The sequence below is a fragment of the Bidens hawaiensis genome, unplaced genomic scaffold (genome assembly GCF_021521415.1).
Source record: "Bidens hawaiensis isolate Kalapana, Puna unplaced genomic scaffold, B.hawaiensis_p1.1 tig00020327_1, whole genome shotgun sequence".
Classification (NCBI taxonomy): domain Eukaryota; kingdom Viridiplantae; phylum Streptophyta; class Magnoliopsida; order Asterales; family Asteraceae; genus Bidens; species Bidens hawaiensis.
The window spans coordinates 197,263-206,103 of NW_027493090.1; positions in this window are offsets into that span (position 1 = coordinate 197,263).

The following is an 8,841-nucleotide window of genomic DNA, read 5'->3' on the forward strand; positions in this document are numbered from 1 at the left end:
GACTAGACACCAAAACCTTTTGGTTATGAAAAGGTTATGAGTCATACTCTTTGCCGCTAGACGAAGCTAGTTGTTATGTAATTGAGTTTAAACATTATATATATATATATTGTTTTTCATGAAAATACATATAACTAAAAAATAAAATAAAATTGGGCCTAACGAGGGTGTCGGGCCCGGGCCGTCGACCACCTAGCCCTCCCTTAGGGGCGACCCTGCACAACGCTACAACCACTGGCCCACCGCCACCACCTCAACCCAAGTCCGACCCTGGGAGGGTTGAAATAGCGACCACCTAAGGCCATGTCTCTTAGAGGACGAGATTTTTGAAAGTATATATATGAATTTTTTTGTCAGATTAAAGTATGTGATTAATTTTGTTTTTAGATAAGAAGCTGTAACTAAATTTACAAATCAATTTTTCTTTTCATATGATTTAGTTTAGGCCTATTAAACATTTAAACTCACTTTCAATTAAACTTCTTTGATCATTTACCCAAGACCCTAGCTATGTCAGTTAAAATTGGACAAGGCGACAAATTCAACGACAGTTAAAGGACGAAAAAAAACATCGACTGTCAATTGGTGAGTTTATATTTTAGAGGCTCATCGTTTTACTCATTCCAACCCAAATTCATATGAATTTTTGGAGATGGTCCTGCCTCAACCGTCATACCCTATTTGCCACCGTCAAGTCCACTTCCACCACCCATCGGTTGTTGCCGCCTAAAAAGCAAATATAATTGATGAACCAATTTTGATTTTTTTTTTCTCTTAACATTGTCAAATTCAAGGTGGAATCATTTTTGATCAAATAATGTTTTTACATGGACCAAATAAATAATTTTTTGTAACGACTCACTTTATCAAAACATAGTTTGATCTCAACCTATTTTAAGCCGAACTAAGCTCTTTACCGACTCCACCCGTCCATTTTGGAAGGCTTAGTTATATTTGTACCATTGAGATAAGAGGTGAACGAGCCGAGCTCGACTCGTTGCGAGTTCTTTCCCTAAATATTGATATTGGCTCGTGAGTTGTTTGTTTGTTACTTTTTAAATTAACTTACCTATGTTTTTAATTGTTTTTCTCTATTTTGAGAAAACCATAAACAAGCCTAAGCTCAGCTTGAGCTCGTGTAGTACCTTGAACGCACCAAAGCTCGGTCCGAGCTAGGCTATGGAGTGTGAAATTAATACATAGAAATACAAAACATGTCAAACTTTAAAACACACAATGCTCGAGCTCGGATTCGATAAACGAGCTTTATTTGAGACTCAGGCTACGCTCGAGTTTAAAAGGGCTCAACTCATTTCTAGCTTTTCATTGATCGAAGCTTAAGTTACTCACAAGATTTGTTTGGACCCTAGTTGAGATGAGTTACGGCTTACAACGTTTACTTGTGAAGTGCAAAATGGTGTCATTTATACTAAAAGAAAACTTCCATTGCCTCGATTGGGTTTATGGTTGCTTAGGTGGTTTTTTGAGTCAAATGTTTGGGAGTAATGGTTTTAAAAAACTTAAAAAGAGTGGGCCTAGTGCAATTTTTTTATCTACTCACTTTTTCTTATTTATATTTTTCAAATTTTAATACATTAAAGTTGTACATAAAATAATTATAAATATAATTATATGTAAACTTGATGAATTCTGAAACAACCCAAAAAACGACAAGAAAGTTATCAAATTTTAGATTGTCATATAGAAATGCTCATTTGCATCTGAACGTTAACAACTAGCATGTTGTAAAAATTATTTATTTTCCACATTTAATATTAGTTCTCGAGTTCTTTTGCCGTATCCTCATCCTATTGAAACCGCAACAGAATTTAAATATCTTCCCTCCATACCGGTTCTTATTCTTTGGCCATGCATGTCCTTTTTCCCCACATTTAATTTGACATTGCATCCGACATCTACCTCTTTATGGGCATACTTCTCCCCTATGGATTTGAAGCTATGTCCATCACTACCCATGATCCAAACGACAATATTCAATAGTCATGTTCCCACATACAACTACATAGGCAATAATGGAAACTTGCACAAACAATGGATTCTGTTCAAAACACAATATTAAGAGGTAACATAACATTAGCCAGACATGAAAATTATAATATCAGGTCTTGTGAACATGTTGACCAACCAAATCCGTCAATAAGATTTTATTTTATTTGTTTTAAGTTTGTTATTAATACGAGGATAAGATGTCAATTTGTTTAAAAGTAAAATAATACATCGTAACTTGTAAGTTTCACTCATCAATCTGTTTATGCTTTGATTAACGTGTTACATTTAAATGGTCACAACAAGCTAATTTACGTCTCATTTTAACTCATTACAATTTTATTACAGTTCGCGTTTATACAATTACGTCACAATAGCCTGTCACACTTTAACACATATAGTTCGCTTTACAATTATCGTATTCATCGTATGATTCTTCAAAAAAAATTGTTTAAAGAAAAAGGATTATAGTGAAACTTTAAACGATTTACTTTTACGACCAACTAAGTGTCTAAAAAAACACTTCCGTATGGAGTTAAGACAAGCCTATAGTAGAAAGAAATGCTTAGGTTATGCATTGTAAATCCGACAAACTACCCTTCTTGCACTTTGGCCTTTCGATTAGTGCAAACATATGTCTAAGTAGAAATCGGCAACCTATATCGAACAAGTTTGACATGAAATTTTCTAAATGGAAGGCAAAAGTTTTGTCGTTTGGGGTCGGTTAATCATTATTAATTGGTATTGGGTAATTTAGGCATGTACCACTTCTATATTTGTAAAGCCCTAGTCAATGTATTAAAACTATTAATAAAAAAAGGAGAATATTTCTATGAGCTGGGTCGATAGAAAAAGAGAAAATAAGTTGGGTGGTGTGGAGCAGGATTGTTTTACACAAAGATCGTGGTGGATTAGGTGTTGGGAGCTTGAGTGTAATAACTTGGGTTTTTCGTTTAATTTATTAATGTCTAATACCCGACCTGCTTTCATGTTCGGGTAATTTTATCAATAAAATATCACATTTGTTGAGTTATATCATTCTAATATTATCATTTATCACACACACACACACATATATATTATATATCCATAATAACTTTCAATTATATACACTTTCACCCCTAAACTTAGGTTCTAACTCATTATGTATCCACACTTGAACTTTAGGGACTAAATTGCAAATTTGATTAAAGATTTTTGTAGGTCCTCTTTGGATAGATCTAACAACTTTACTCGGATCAATCTGTGTTGTTAGATATACATCCATAATAACTTTCAATTATATACATTTTCTCCCCTAAACTTAGGTTCTAACTCATTATGTATCCACACTTGAACTTTAGGGACTAAATTGCAAATTTGATTAAAGATTTTTGTAGGTCCTCTTTGGATGGATCTAACAACCTTACTCGGATCAATCCGTGTTGTTAGTTAGCGGAAATCACTAACACTTGAATCTTGGATCTTAATTTGTATGAACATAAGAAAGAAAGAAAAGGTGTTTGGTAGAGAGAAGTTCTCTATATATCCAAGGAGAGTTTATTTCAAATAAGATGTTTAGAGAGTTAGTGGAGAAATGGGTAAAGTGACCCTTTCATAGGGTCCCCGTTTCTCCAACTTTTACATTCCGTCCGTACAAAATTAACACACTGAGGTACGTAATACACCGACTATTAGCAAACTAAAAGACATTCACAATCCTAATAATAATATAGAATATTAGCCCTACAATCTCCCTCTAGAATTGAGTATGTCCAGAAACCTTCATTAAGTTCTTTGATATGTCTTTATTTCTTGAAGTCTGGTACTTGCCTTGATCCAAAAGCTTGAATGAGATTGGATCTTAGACAATTATATATTTTCCATTCTTGAATACTTGAAGTTTAATCTTATTTTCTGGGAAGAATCAGCAACAAACTTTAGAAACATCATATGCGAGAGGTTCGACGTCTAATTTTCTTTGTTGACATTCTTGGGCCAATTGGTGTGCTTCCTTTGTCTTTTGACTAATCTTCAGACACGATCACCTCATTTTTGGGTTCAACCGCCAACTGTCACATTCTCGTTTTCTTTTAAGCGCTTCAGCATCTGCAACTTCAATCTCTGCAGCCCAGGAGATTTAATCTTAATCTACTTGTCCATGTACAGTTGCACAAAACTTAGAACAAATAAGATTCGTTCACAGACCCTCTTGAAGGTCAAAGAAGAATTTTCTTTTTCAAAGCATGCCCTTGGTTTGAAGTATTTGCAGAATAACTCTGAAATTTTATTTTATCTTGACTTTTCATAAAATACCAATTTCAGTCTCTTAACTTGTAAATGATTGGTTTAAATCCCAGGTTTCCAACGAACTTTGCTTGAGCGACCTTGACAACAAAACACATGATTTTGAATAAAACAAATTTTTAACAAACTATGTACGGACATAATAAAAAAATAATTTTTTTTGGCATTTTCATATATTATAGTATTACGGATATAAATGCATAATATCACTAAAGTTGAAACGAAAAATGAAAAAGATAGGAGTAAAGATTAAATTAATATTATATAACAATAATATTTACAAAATTTTCTAATGACTTTAATATTTTTGCGAGAAAGATCACAACATGGAATCACATTGATCGATAACGTCGTAGATCACACTTCTATTTGGATATTATTATGCCAAGAACCCAAAGTCGATTTTATATATATTTTGTTCACTTTAAACTTAACAAGTATTTTGTTGTCAATGTGATATGTTAAGGTATGTATCAAGCACAATACTTATGTGGTCCCCATTTAATTCAACATGTTACAAACTCTATCATACCTAGGGCATAGTTTGTGTTTATCAATATCACCTCTAGTTGACTCTGACCCCCTAATAATTGATCAAAACATTTTAAGCTTATTAAACTTTTTGCAAATTTATTTTCAAACAATAAAGGTTGAACCATGAACTTACTTGTCATATGGACTTACAAGCATTCATATAAAGCGTTTAGGACTTACTTGTTTGCCATGCATTAATTATGTGGTTTTAATATACCCCTTTTTGTTTGTTACTTATCAACATTTTTGTTGTTGATTTTAAATGCGTTTAAGCTCTTTGTAGTTTTTCTGCTTTAACATTTTGATTTTCAATAATTTTATTTAAATCAAGAACAATTTTATGGTGATCAATCACTAACGAGCTCGTGTATGTGCCTTCATCGATAGACTTATATTGGAGTCGGAAACCGCTTCATAGACGTAAAACCATTAGCATAGGCGGATGATATAGTTTATATCATTATGACACTTACTCATTTGTCAAGCCTATCTACACATCAAGTAATGATCTTGTTGTATTTTGATATGCACTTTTCATGCATGTGCTAGAATCGTTAAAGACAATTTCTTATCATTTTCCAATGGTCGGATCAATTTCTCATAATTTTATAATTAATTTCCGACTCTCTCTAAACAGGAGCTCCCTCTAAACGAGAGAACGTCTTTTTGAATCTTTGAATCTTTTTCTGATTTTCTTAACAAAATATAAGATATAAAATATTTTTGGTAAGTCAAGTGACTCATTTTTGTTTTAATTAAAAAAACTGAAAATCTTTTTGATGAGTTAAACTTTCCTCATTTTCTCCCTCTAAAATTGTGATATATTTGAAAAATATTTACAAATTTATATACAAAAAAATAGATAGGTTGTTGTAATCAAAATTGATCATGGCTTTAGTGAATAGGTCATCAAAGCTGTTGTCAGATGGACTATCCTAAGCATGCATTATCACATTTTATAACAAAGTTGAAGAGATTCAAACCGAAGCCCAACAGCTGATGCTGGATCCATTACTTGAGAGTAGTAGTTGGACGTGGTGAGTTTGAGAAATGCTCGACAAGTTGTGGTTGAGCCATTTGAACAAGGTTGGCGTTGTTGAAACACAAAGTACCATATGAAACATTTGTCATTCCTTTAAGTTTTTCGTCCCATGTCGCTTATGAAAGACTCGAATCCGGCATCAAATGGTTTAGCATCAAATAGGAAGGGTTTGTCTCCCATCATATGTTGGGTGCAACCACTATCTACGTACCTAATACTATTGATAATCCTCCTTGTTTGATCCTACATGCACTCAGCGTTTAATTAGACATGGATTCCAGAGAAGTTTTTGTCTCAGGAAGGTCAATCGTAAATAAATTTGTGATGAATGGGTGCAGTGGTGGTGGTGTTTGTAATTTAGGGAAGAAAGTAAACCCAAACTGGATTTTGGGAAAGACGAAATTATGAAAGTGGTAATATATATTTCATAATCTATAACCATACAAATAGCAGCTCAGTTCACTTGGTAGGCTTTGTACGTTGATAAACCAGAGGTCTAGGGTTCGAATCCTAGCCTCACATGGCTTTTGGATGATTATTTTAATCTGAAGTAAAGGCTTAAGGGTAAAGTGGTAATTTCATTAATTTTTAACGGGTCAAAGGACGTTTGACTAACGATAGGGGTCATACTGAGCCTGCCGGGAAACTCCAGTGGCTCAATACGCGCAATTTAAGAATCATGGGGAAGGGTCTCCGGCCCGTATTACACAGGGGCAAATCATAATTATCTCTATTATCAATAATGTTCCTTTTTTTTATTTTCAAAGTAGGAATGAGATTATTTTTCCCGAATACTCATAACCGTTATGTATAACCGCATATTCAATATCAATATCGTTATCATGATTATAGGAATTTAAGTATATGATACTTACGGGTAAAGGAGGCAATTGCTAAGATAGTACATCGAGACATTCCTGAAGGAATATGCACACAATGTCCTTTTTTTTAATTGTATACACACAATGTCCATTAAGCATGTCTTTTGTGTCTAATATTCCAATTTGTATTTAAGTGATCAATTATGTAGATTCTTGGTAAGGTAAACTTAGGCCAGATTATAAATATATATCACACTATTATTGTGAATTTCTAGGAGAAAAATCTTAAAATATCCTCTAAATAGAGAGATTTCATTTTTGTCCTCATAAATAAAAGTGTTCAAAAATGTCCCTTATAAACGCGTATTTGACGACATGTTTGTCCTCAACGCGTCTTTCACGACATGTTTGTCCTCAACGCGTCTTTCACGACCTGTTAGCCTCCAACGTGTCTTTCACGATGCGTTTGACCTCTTTTGTTTTTTTTAACATTACATTATTATAACTAAGTTTACTCATATTTGGGTTTTCTTTTATAATTTTTTATATATAAAGTTATATATAATTTCAAATATGTCGTTGAGGTGTGTTAATTTTTATCTACATGTTGTCTTAAATTTTACTTAAAACTGAGATGTGTAATATATATATATATATATATATATATATATATATATATATATATATATCGAAAAGTTCAATAAAATTTGACAAACCTTGATTTTAAGTAAAGTTTATGTCAACACATATATAAATATAAGCACATCTCAAGATATTTTTTGAACTTTATAAAGTTTTATATATTAAAAATTATTAAACAACAAATATGAGTAAAAATTATATTTTTCTTGTTATTATCTTTTGAATTTGGGGCTTGACCCGGTGCTTGTAACGGTTTTTCAACAGTGACATGTTTAGTGTGTTTATTGGTTTCAACTACATCATCATCATCCCTTTCATTCCCTGTAATATCCTCAATCACCCCCATCAACCAAACCCGGTGATAAATTAGTTTTATATTATTTACACTTCTCAAAACAATAACATGATTAATAGGAACATTACGAGAAGAGCTATGGGAAGGATTTACCTTGGTGTCACTTGGAAATTGACGTTTGTTTTTCTTCAAGTCCGACACTTGGGTTGCAAGTTGACCCATTTGGGTAGTCAATGATTAAATGGCTTTGTCACGGACTTCATCATTTTTTCATGCGAGCTTCATCAAGTTGATTTCTCCTTTGCATGTCTTGTTGCATCATCCTAAGCATATTCTATTACTTCATTCCCACTTGAAGAACTTTGACCCGATGACCCACTTTGACCACTACCCGTTTGTTGAAATTGAATTTAAAAACCTTGATTGTTCTCGCCTCGAAAATTCCCTTGATTGTTGTATTGCTGGCGTGGAACATAATTTCCTTGATTCCCTTGAAAATTCGGATTGGATTGAGTAGCCGGATTCCCATAACGAAAGTTTGGATGATTTCTCAACCCGGGTGGTAAATGTTTGAGTTCAAGTTATAGTTTCTACCACCTCCCCCTGGGCGTGCGACCAACAGTTGGTACCACATTTGTAAATAAATCAGAGTTACGTATTAAAAGCGGAAGTCTTGAAAACTTGTGGTTTTAAAAGTTAATATTTACATTATATAAAAGACGGAACAAAATTTTCCGTTTAAGTTTACTTGTTTACATTTATAGAACCACCATTCATTAATAATTAAGTTTAACAAAAAGATCTGAGCCATCGGATATCTTGAGCACTTCGTTTTTCAAACACTAACTTTGATCACCTACAAAATGTTAATAAAATACGTCAGCAATGAATGCTGGTGAATATGTTGACGCTAAAAATATTTTCTTTTACTTTGTTACCCCTCGAGGTTTACGCAATTCTCGGCCCATCGTGGCTTAGGAATAACAAATTTATAATACAATTTACAAACTCAAGTATCTACCTAAGTACCCCAGCAAACACCGCAGCGTTCGACTTAGTTAAGTACCATTCGCATACACGTGGCCGTGCTCCCTACAGGAAAGCGTAATACGACCAGGTGTGGTGTGATGTGTCCACCGCGTAATACCACATATGTAAGGATCCAGACAAACGTACACGACAGCCTGAGGGATAGGATTTTACTTTTGTTTATA